Raw genomic sequence first — 12093 nt, 5'->3', positions numbered from 1 at the left:
TAACCTCTGGTAGAAGGATAGGAGAGGTACACATAGGGGGATCTAAATATTATCATAAATATATTATGAACTTCGTGAAAATTAATAAAAAACAACAAATTGGCTTTGGGATTGCATACATGTATTTTTACTTGGTTTGAAAAGAGAAAAAAATGCATATCTATCTATACAAAGCTAATGTCAGGTATGAGAAAAAAAAAAACACATGACATTTGCCTCTCTGGGTTAGAGGTAACTCACTAAAGAGGATAATTTCTAATTCCATTTGCCTACAAATTTTGTTTTTGAAGAGCTGAATAATATTCCATTATGTATGTGTACCACATCTTCATTTTCCATTCATCAGTTAATGGACATCTAATTTCTTTCCAGTATCTGACTATTTTGACAAAGGTAGCAATGAACATGGATGACGAGGTATTTCCAGAATAGAGGATAGAGCCCAAGAGTGATATGCCCAAAAGTGATATGGCTGGATCATATATAGATCAATTTCATGCTTTTGAGGAATCGCTACATAAATTTCCATAGTGGCTGTAACAATTTGAAATGCCACTAGTAGTGGATAGGAGTTCCCCTTTCTCCACATCCTCGCCAGCATTTGCTGTTTGTTTTTTAGATCTAAGCCATTCTGAGCGGTGCGAGGTGAAATCTCAAAGTGGTTTCAATCTGCATCTCCCTCATGACTAATGTGCTTCATCTTGAGATAACTCCCAAGATAGTATTCTTGCCTCAAGTTATAATTGGGTTGTTTGTTTTTATGTTTAGTTTGTGTGTGTGTGTGTGTGTATATTCATTGTATATTCTAAATATTAGTTTAAAGCTGTAAAAAGATTTTTCCTATTCTTTAGTTTCCCTCTTTATTTGAATAATTGTGTTCTTTAATGTACAGAAGCTTTTTAGTTTCATGTGATCCTATTTGTCAATCGTTGAACTTAATGTCATCATATAGGAGTTCTGTTGAGAAAGTACTTTCCTGTTCCTATAAGTTCCAGTAAATTCCTTACTTTCTCCTCATTCTGATTTATGGTATCAGGTCTTATGTTATGGTGCTTAATCATTGTTGAGTTTTGTGCATGGTGAGAGATAGGAATCTCGTTTCAAGTGTTTTATTGGAAACATAACCAAATACACATGCCTGGAGAAGTCATAGATCTTAGAGAAAATCCCAAGACGGTCACATCCCTAGACTAATTTATTGCTATGAGAAAAATATGTATCTTTGTATTTACAAACGAATATCCAGTCATCACTCATCTAAGAAGCTTCTTTTACACCAGAGGGAGACTATTATCAACTACTATAACTGGCCACACACAGGCATTGGCTATAAATTGCCTAGGCCCAAGTGACACATCTACAATGCAACCTGTACACCTAAGGCTCATGGAACATAGAGCAGGGGTAAAGAAGAGGACACTAATGAATCTTTCAGGCCTCAGTAATGAAGTTCCCTCACTCCATAGAGGGTCAGAAAGAGAAAAGGTCACAAATGGCCAAAGCATAGAAATAAAGAGTCTGTTAATTGATGGTCCCTGGACAGGACCCCTTCATTCTTTCTTTAAAAAAAAATTTTATATTTTATTTTTATGTGTATGAGTGCATGGATATAAGTGCACCATGTTGTGCAATGCCCATGGAGGTCAGAAGAAGGCATTAGATCCTCTGGAATTGGAATTATGGACAGTTGGTAGCCACCATATGGGTGCCGGGAACTGAACCCAGGTCCTTTGCAAGAGGAGGTGCTCTTAACTGCTGAGCCATTTGTCCAGCCCTTAATCTTTCACTCTTTGTAGAACTGAATTCTATCCTTATCCATCAGACTACATGTCTTTATGGACAGCACAACTCCTGACAGCAGCTCTCCTACTCTAGACCTAGTCCATGATAAATAGATGTGAGAAAAATGCATGAGTTTAGGGGTAATGTCCAAGGAACAGGGTGTGCAGATGGCGTAGTAAGTCATCATCAGCAAGATGGCTTTCCCCTAAAAATGAAAGGATCACGGGATGACAAAGATGATGTCATTTTTATATCTCACCAACATATTTGCATAGTCTGATTCTTTTCACAGAGACCTTTCTTTGCTTCACTTTTGTATCCCCATTTATAATTGTAACAAAACATTACCAGGCCATGATGTTTGAAAATAGTTCAATGAAGGGTAAGAAGAATGACTTGAAATTTCTTTGGCATAAGTAATTTAAAAAAATTTATATTATCCTGTTTGTAAAAATAGAATGGTAAGTCTAGAAAGAGAAGTTTCATGGTTTATGACAATAATTTATTATTGAAAATTGATTTACATGAATCCTATTTCATTGATTTTTTTCCCTCAGGAAATGGTTTTAACTTTATTCTAGACAAAAAAAATGTGGAAACGTAACATTAAATTGGGAATTATCAATACCCAAAATTTCTTAGACTACAGCAAGATATATAAATGTTTCTTATATTACTCTGTCCATATGGCTATTTTATATTCTAAAATAATGTGCACTAAATGACAGTACGGTGAATATGGTTTTGTTTCATAAGAGAATTGTTTTAACACACAATAGATTTTTCAATATGTGATATTTTCTTTATTTCTGTCACATACATGTGCATAAGACATGCTTATATAAAAGACTTAAAATAGATAAATATACATGCAAATAAAAAAGGAATTAAACAAAATAAAATAATATTCACAAAAAGTGGCTGATTTTTACATACAAAACAACAAAAAAATTAGAATACTCTTGGAGTTTATCAAGTGTGATTTGAAAAATGACATGTACTTTACCAGGAGATAAACAATAGGATATAACTTACTTTATTCAGATCAGATTAGGCCTGGGTATAGGACAGGGGAAATTCTGTATTGCTTCTTTAAATAAAGACCATATTTCAGGTAAGGCAAAGACAAGAGCTGAGACTCATTTGTGGCAGCATAATTGATGATTGTTAATGAATTCCTGATGACTTGAATATTTGTGTAATAGCAATGATAAACAACCAAGAATGAACCCTGGCCTCTCCTGAAAACTCATTTCTTCAGATTTCTCCCAGAACTGTGCTCCAAAACAAAGGTCTTGCTTTCTCTTTATTGAAATCAGCCATCCAGCATCACATTGGCAGCAAGGAACTTGTTTTATCAGATGATTATGTTCCTTTCTGCCCACTACTGATATAGAGCAGGACATACAATCACAGACAGATGTTTTCAATTTAATCTCACCTGTTGTTTGCAACCTCGATGGAATAATACATTACTTTCAACAAATATTCAATGCTTTCAGCCCTTGCTATTCACAAGATATATGTACATACATACCCACAGTTTTCTGGGTCATGGAAAAGGAAAGGTTATGTGTGATTGAAGTTATAAGTTTAGGTTACAAGAGGAGTCCATGGCCTAGTAAACTTATTTATATTATAAACAAGCTGAAATAGCCTTAAATGATATCAAAACATAGGTTAACTTTTTGGTTTCAAAGTTAGGTAAAAGGCATTCTCACAATTCCCCCTTGTTTGTTTTCAAAAGAAAAAGCATGTTCATATTTGTATCAGCAGACATCCTCAGAAAAGCTAGTCCCACAAATTATGACTCACATTCTGCCTGAAGGCAAGAGATACCTGTGAGTAGCATGGCATGGCAGCCTCAAAGGCAAGAACAGGAGGTCTAAGCTCAGAACTACAGGGAATTGACTTCTTGTCATTTAAGTGGCTAGATGTCATCATTTGGATAGGTTTGCTCTATGTATACAGTACACTTTGAATGAAGATAGCAATACTGCTTTCTGTGAGAACTGTTAGACCCTAGTAGAAATGTTTATCTTCTAAAATAATGGGCATTCTCTACTAGTGGAGACTTTTCCTTGTATAGAATAAACATTCCTTATATAGGGCTTAATACTCTGTTGGTAGATAGACATGGAAGGCAATGCAATGTGCATAAAAGTGACCCATAAACTCCATTTCAGTTTACCTTCTCTATTTTTGCCTGTTCAGTTCTCCCAGATAAAATGTCTGGCTGTTAAGCTTAGCGGGACCCATGTAAACTCTTCCTTCATGTTTCTCCTATTAAGTATGCTCACAGATTCTCAAATATGTATATGATAATTATTTATGCTTTTTAACTTCCCAGCTCTATTATAACAATGAGGGCAATGAGCATTCAGTCACAGGAGCAGATGGGAACAAGATGATAAAGAAAAAGAAAATAAAGACTACGACAACAGAATATTAAACATGAGCTTGGCCCAGCTACCAGAAGTAGTTAGTAGGTGGTAAAAGAAATATGAATTATTTTTAATTGATTAAAAAATTGTTGAAGACTAAAACTCACAGCGTCAATTTCAGATGCCATTAGAATATAGGATTGATTGAGGTATGGACTTAAATACCAGGGCATGTATCACTTCCATAATGATCTCTGGGAATGAAAGAAAAGATTGACACTGTGAAGATGGGTGTATATTTCTGCTTTGGTAAGAAGTTGTGAGACATTTTCTCTTATGGCTTTTATTTTTCCTTGTAACACATTATTATTTATGGTAATTTGTATAGAAGATGAAATCAATTGATTAAAACATTAGTGGGATTTTATGTTTCTTTTTATGCTCCAAATATAACATATAGTAGCACCAATCTGTGTAAATATGTGATTTTTAATGTTTTTAATTACTTCTTTGAGAATTTCATACAATATATTTTGATTATATTCACCAGCACAACTCCTCCTGTGTCCACATCCCCCTAACGTATCCATTCATTGAGTCCAATTTATGCTGCCCATATGCTGGCGGGTGCATGGCCATCCACTAATATGTGCTCAACAAATCCACTCTTAAAGACTCTCAGACAGTAACCCAGCATAGAACTGGGAAAATGAACAACAGACCACAATCTTATTTAAGGGAATATTGGCAACTGATTGCTGCTAGGTGAAGAAGAGCTAATCTTCCTAAAACAAGGAATTCTAGATAGACTGACTAGACTCAGAGGACAAACAGGCACTGGGGAATGGCTGGGGGCACCGACAACACAGTGCACAGTAACAGGGATGACAGAGTGTACGGGCTCCAGTGGGGGGTCGGGGGGTGCCATTTGGGATGTAGGTATATAGATGAATACAATTGCTTGGGATGTTCTGTATGACATAAACACACAAAAAATCAAATTAAAAAAAAGTTATATTTGAGGAAGAAGCATAAAAAATTGCTTCATGTTAATTAGTAGAGGTGAAAAACAATACCATTGAAATCTACTTGATGACTTTATATCCATGCTCAGGTGCCAAGGATCTCAGGAAGTTACCAGCTGGGACTAGTAATAATCAGATATATAGAGATTAGAGATACATTTGCAAACATCTGTGTTAGTTGCATTGAAAATGAGTTTTTCCATATGAAACAGTATATTTTAAAATGAAATGGAGATCTTTTTTAAGGGTTAAAACTTCATTCAATTTTATGTCTTTTAGGGTTTATACTGAATGTAATATTGTATGATTGTATTAATTCAACTGTGAACCTAAAAATTTTCAGCCAATTTTGAAAGAGATGCATCTTTGCTCTGGAAAGTGTTATTGAATATGTCAATGCTGTTGTAATGAAATGCTTCTTCTAATCATATGGTTATTAAATAAATAATTTTAAAAAAGAGGAAGAAAAGGAAAACTAACTTTCCCTTCCCAACAGTTCTCAATTGCCAAGAGCTCCTCAGGTAGAGGTGGGACATCATGCCCACACCAGCCTTCCATGCAGGGATTTTGAGCTTGTGCAAGTCTTGTGCGTACTGTCACAGCTGCTGTGAGTTTATATTTGTACCTGCCCTATTACTGTTGTGGCCAGAAAAGTAGCACAGGCTATATAGAAAATAAGTGGAAATAATAGATGTCTGTGTTTTACAGGGTTTATAGTATTTCTTGACCATGTAGAGGTGATGGCTTATTTATTATTTTAGAAGATGATTTCCACTACATAATTCTAAACACAAACAATGGTGCAAAATCCACAAATGGTAAAACAAATTAATTGACACCCTCATGCATGTCAATGACGAGCTTAGTGAGAGTACATTTGCAAGCCAAGTAGAAATAGACATTACTTTTTGTCAACTTGGAAGTTCCAGTTCAGAAGTTAAAACTCTAGTTAATGATAGAGAATGTGTAACTGAGATTTTAAGGAAAGGGAGGATCATATTCAAGACCTCTAGCATATGCACCTAAGAGAGTTGAATGTCAAGCAAGTGCAATTCAGACATTCAAGGCTCATAGATGGGGCTGGAGTGAGGTGGAGATTCTGAGTTACATGCCATAGCCTCCTGTGTGAGGTGCCTGTGCAGCAGGGTGATGAATAACAAAAGGCATGGTTGAAGACCCATGTGAATAAGCTTCAAAAGAGCAAGAAGAACATATGAAATAGAGTAGAATACTGGGTAACTCATGTTGATCTAAGAGTAAGTAGAAAATATTTCTATTCTACTCCTGAACAATATTATTTGTGAGATGAAGATGCTACTGTATATTCTTCTGGTAACATACTGGGCATGTCTAGAAGGTTTTCTTAAGGATTAATGGATTATCTATGGATTTGTACTTTGTTTAATTTGCTATTGACTATGGGTTAGGATATTCTGTATGTGTATATCAACTTTTATAAAATACACACAAATAGAAATTATATATATATATATATGTGTATATATATATATATATATATATGATTCTCATAGAAATGACCTTTGTCTAGAATTGATGCACATTATTCTGTCTTAAAGAAAATATAATCCTGAAAGCTTCAGTGTATAGTATTCAATACTGTATATAAGTTATTAATCTCATTTAAGCAGTCTCTCTTCATTCATTTTAAATATGACTCTTCAATCCCTTTTAAGCCAGTGTTACTATCCTAAAATGAATTAAATCTATTTTTGATACAGTACACCTTAAATTTGTCTAAGTCAGAAGTTATGAACTTTATTAATCTTTTACTGAATTAGTTTTCATTTGAGAAATCTAAGTAAGATACCTACATTTGAAAACGCTGAAACTTGAATAATTACAGAAAAATGCAGCTAGTTGCTCTTTACATCACTAACATGTTTCATTTTAGTTCTGAAATAAAACATATGCATCATTCAACTTTGAAATAAAGAAATGAATGTGCCTAATAAAAATATAAAAACATGCTCAAGAATTGCTATGGTGTCTAATACTGTCATTCAGAAAAATATTTTCAGATTAAAATTAAAATGAATTGAAGTTATAGGTTCATATGATAAAACGTCTCTCTCTCTCTCCCTCTTGCCAGTGTGTGTGTGTGATCTCAGAATAATTCTATATTTATCTTTTCAGTCATTAAACAGAACAAATGCATGATTTCTAATGATAGAGGCATCAATATTACCTGATAAATTTATAATATTAATTGTTATGATTATTCATGAAACATATATGTAGATTTTAAAGAATTAAGGAAAGAAGATAATAAAAAAAAAGCCCAGGAAAAGAGGATCAACCTTTTTGATAGTTTATCCTTGGTTGCAGAATATCTCTGGTAGAAAGAAAAGTTAAATGCTTGGACATGGCAGACAATAATGCTGAGAGGACAATTTTTTAAAATTTATTTCCTTAACTTAAGAGTTTTGAGAAATGTGTTTTCTATTCTATAATATCTTTATTTTCATCTACATGGCCAACATGTTGAATTTGTATTGTTTCAGAATATTTATATCAAAGACTTGAAGACCCATGGAAATGGTAAATAGGTATTTAAATGGCAAAGGTGAGATGCTATGTGCTGAATTAACTGAAAAATCCAAGCACTTGTTAATTAGCCGGAACTGAGATTCATGAGGTTGGTGATCTGATAAAATCTGCAACATAGCTTTCTGGGTATATGAGAACCTCAGCTGTCCAGTATGTCATTGGATTAGAGCATTTCATTTCAGCTGCAGGAACAGCAATCATTCCATTATACTTGGTAATTATATTGGACTTCTATGAATTACTGAGAATATTTTTGACCTTATCTTGCTTCCAACATTCACTTTGGCCAATTTTTTATCCATATTTTTGTTACAGCTAGCTACCTAATATGCATATTTAATGGTTTTAAGAAACATAAACAACTCAACAGGAGAAAACAGAGAGCAATGTACAAACAATCCTATTATTTCTTTCAACATAATTTTAAGAATTGCATTGCTCTGAACCTCAAAGATCAGCTGTGTTTCTTTCCCTCAGTACATGATTTTTGAGGTCTTATCCTGAATCCTCTTTGTGATGTTTCTCATATGTCAGTTCATAACACTGGCCAACATTCTTGCCCTAGAAGAACTCTTGTTCTAACAAAGAGAGAGCAAACAATACAACTAAAAGATAATATAAGAGTGAAAATTAGGACTTAGGTGTAAAAACATTACAAATCATAGATTTGACTGGGGGTGGTGCTGCACACCTTTAATCCCGGAACTTCAGAGGCAGAGGCAGGCAGATCTCTGTGGGTTCAAGTCCAGCTTGGTCTACATAGTGAGTTCCAGGGCAGCTGGGCCTATAGGGAGACCCTGTTTCAAAAAGACCCCCCCAAAAAATGCAAAAAAGTCATAGATTTGATGCACTGGGACATCCCTTCTTCCTTAAAGTTTGGAAAATGGGGGTAGACAATGGTAAATTTTAGGATAGTATCAGGTAGAACAGTGCCTGTCTTCTATATCTCTCTGTAGATATCTCCATGTCAAATATCCATGACTTCAAAAGCATACCAAGAAATTTTAACAAAGAGGTAATAACTCAGCTTTCAGACTTTTTAGTGAAGAGCAACTGATTCTGGCTATATGTTATTAGTTAATTGGAATAAATCAGTCTCTTTGAAGTTCAAAATATTCCAATAGAAAAAAAATCCTGGCTGATATGACTAAAATTAGCAACAATATTAGCATACAAGGGCATGCCCTGACATGAAAGATGACCTAGAAAGGCAGATACTAGCCAACTCCCAAGATGTCTCTTGAAGGTTAACACAAAATGTCCTGGTTAGAAGAATTAACCTTATTTTATTGCCCTAGAAATGTTCTGTGCTGCCAATCACGCTTGCTCTACTTATATTTTGAATCTTAGTATATATTTTAAAATATGGATTACTTAATTTAGCACATTTTGAGGCCTAAGTGAGTTCAAATCAGACAAAATCCCAGCATAGACATGAGGAAGTAGGTAAGAAATCCCAGTACAACCTAAGTAACTCTTGGCAACTGATGACTGTGGGGCAAGGGAAAAGACAATGTCTTACAGAGTTAGAATGCTTGGTGGGCCCAATGGATAGATTCTTGGTGTATTTTGCATGCTATCTTTTGCTGTGGTCACTGTAACTCCTAAACTGGATTGAATTCCAAAGAAAAAAGCTAGTACTGTAATATAACATAGAATATTAAAATGCTTGTTGGAAGAGAAGGATTTTGTCCTTGTCTTAGTTACCTTACACGTCTCTATGACAAAATATCTGACCAACAATTTAAAGGAGAAATGAATTCCAGTTCCAAGGGAATATAATCTATAATGGCTTCAGAGACATTCAGTCACATTACATTCATAGAGAAAGAACAGGAAGTGAGCTGGACTATAAAATTCAAACCCCAACCCAGTGACATGCCTACTCCTAAAATACCCCACTCATTGAAGGTTTGGGACCTTCAGGCAGAGTTTGGGACCACCAGGAAAGACCAACAGGAAAGCCCACCAGACTCAAGAGAATTGGAATTAGCCAAATTGTATTCGAACTAAATAGTTGACCACAGTGTCCAAGGGCAGGTACTGAACCTATGGTGGCTTTCTAAGAAGGGGAGGAAGTCTTTAAAGGTAAAAACCACTCATTCTGTGGAATGTGAAGCTGCAAGGGGAGAGATTGCACTTCCCTCAGGGCCTAGAGATAAGAGTGTATACATAAGCCAAACAAGCAATAGCTAATTACCCCAGGACAGTCACAAGACTGGGTGTTTCAGGGGGTCAGGGTCACATTTCAATGCTACAGAGTCAGAAAAAAAAAAAAAAAACTCAGCCCCTTCTAAGTAAACAGATAACAGTGTCTGGGTGGCAACACTGCTATCTGTGGTTAGCCATTACCCCGTCAGGACTCTGAGGGGAAGGGACCAGGTTTTTGGAACTACGTTCAACCTTAGGTCTGAATTGCCTGATACGAAATGGAGGCCAGGGTTAAGATGGAGTCACCTGCTAGCCCAAAGGTACTACAACCAGTGCCATCAGCTTGGTGTTAAGGTTCTGATAGCCCCACCCCCTCCCCAACAGGGTCTCAGGGACTTCTCAAGCTCCTGAGAAAAGGGAATTGAGTTGATAAGCACCTTGGTCTTTGAAGTCAAGAGAAGCAGACCTTTCTCCACTGTTTGGCCAACACAGTAGGCTTCCCTTTTGATCTCTAAAGAGAACAGATTTTAACAGCTCTGCTCTCCCACTTTCCCCCACCCAGCTTTAAAAAAATACATCTTCCTGCCTTTTGCAGGAAGCAGAAGACTCCCCCTAAAAAAGACCCCAGCTCAGGACCCGGGACAGACATTTTCCCTGCCGGGAAGGGAATCTGTCCCATGTGTTCCTTTGCTAAGAAACACTGCTTTCTCCTGATCAACCCTATTCATCATTGTTAGGGTCCGTGACTCAGTGGGTCTCTTCTGGAGAACAAATGCACGAGTATGGAGATGCAAGAATCAAGCAGAGTTTTATTAAACCAGCTAGCTGGGGCCAACCGTCCTTTCCAAAACACGCAGGTCTGGTTAGAGCGATCGACCCTGAGGCAATTTTAGGTAAAGATTATATAGGCTCCCACAATCATTACAAAAAAGCCCGCGTTTATACAGCCAATAGTTTTAAAGCAAGCATTTCACAAACCAATAACAAGAAAAATGTTACAACTCCCTTCAGGTGTCTCAATTGGGGACAGATCGTTGGTATGTGCCTGGCACGACTCTTTCCTGTTATCTTGTGTAAGCAGACATGTCTACATGACATGACACAGAACAGGTCAGGCTCCAGGGGGGCTGTAGCACTTGCCTCTATCTCCAGATGCCTGTGTCTCTAGTTGAGATAATTGGTTACAAGCAATAAATTCAAACAAGTAAATTCAAGCAGTAAATTCAGACAAGCAGTATATTCAAACAAGCAGTAAATTCCTCTTTCCCTAACAATCATACAACTACTTTTTACCTATCACTTGGGAATAAGGGTCAAACACATGATTCTCTGTGGGAGATCTTATAGTTTCAAACCCTAACAGTTCTATTTCAAAAAGTAATGTAACATTTGGTCTCTATAAATAAAGAGGTTCTGCTAAATAATCTTTGAAATATCTTCCACACAAAAATTCAGAGACAAATATGCCTGTATCGCACTTAACTTTACATCTACAAAAGAAAACTAATTTAATCTTTGAAATCCTAAAGTATTATTTACAAAACAATGATGAAAAATATTTCACAAGACTCATTGTACACAGTTATTATCATGAATAAACTAGCACAGAAGTCAATTCAGCCCATGATAATTAGGTTGGTTTCTATATTTGAAATGTTTTTTAGGCTTAACTACTTTAAGAACCTATCTCTATATAAAGTTATGACATGTATATTAATTACAAAGCTACTTAATTACTAAGAAATATAGGCATTCCTATCATCTGATAGTAATATTTATAGTTTTTCCCCTTTACCTCAAAACTCCAAAAAGCTTTTAATAGATACCAAAAAGGATACAATAATTTATTGATTCTCATAGGATCAATAAATGCTCATAAATGTGCTAGAGCCAGGGAGTTTCAATACGTAACATAAAATACAGAGGGAAAAAAAAAATCTTCCATGAAATCCACTGTCTCTGACCCTGCACTTCCCTTAAGAAGAAATTCTGAGTGGAACAGTACTACCTTGTGGGAGAAAGAAACATTCCTCAGTTACACATAGTCAGTAGGGTGAAGTCATTTTCTTTACAAATGAGTACTTAAAATATCTTCTTTTTTTGTTTATTCACATAGTCATATGTAACATATTTTGCTACTTTGTTAACTATCTACTGCTAATGGAAAAAGAAAAGCTCATGAA

The sequence above is a fragment of the Nannospalax galili genome, unplaced genomic scaffold (assembly GCF_000622305.1).
Source record: "Nannospalax galili isolate Female #2095 unplaced genomic scaffold, S.galili_v1.0 scaffold279, whole genome shotgun sequence".
NCBI classification, from domain to species: Eukaryota; Metazoa; Chordata; class Mammalia; order Rodentia; family Spalacidae; genus Nannospalax; species Nannospalax galili.
This window is presented reverse-complemented; position numbering follows the sequence as displayed.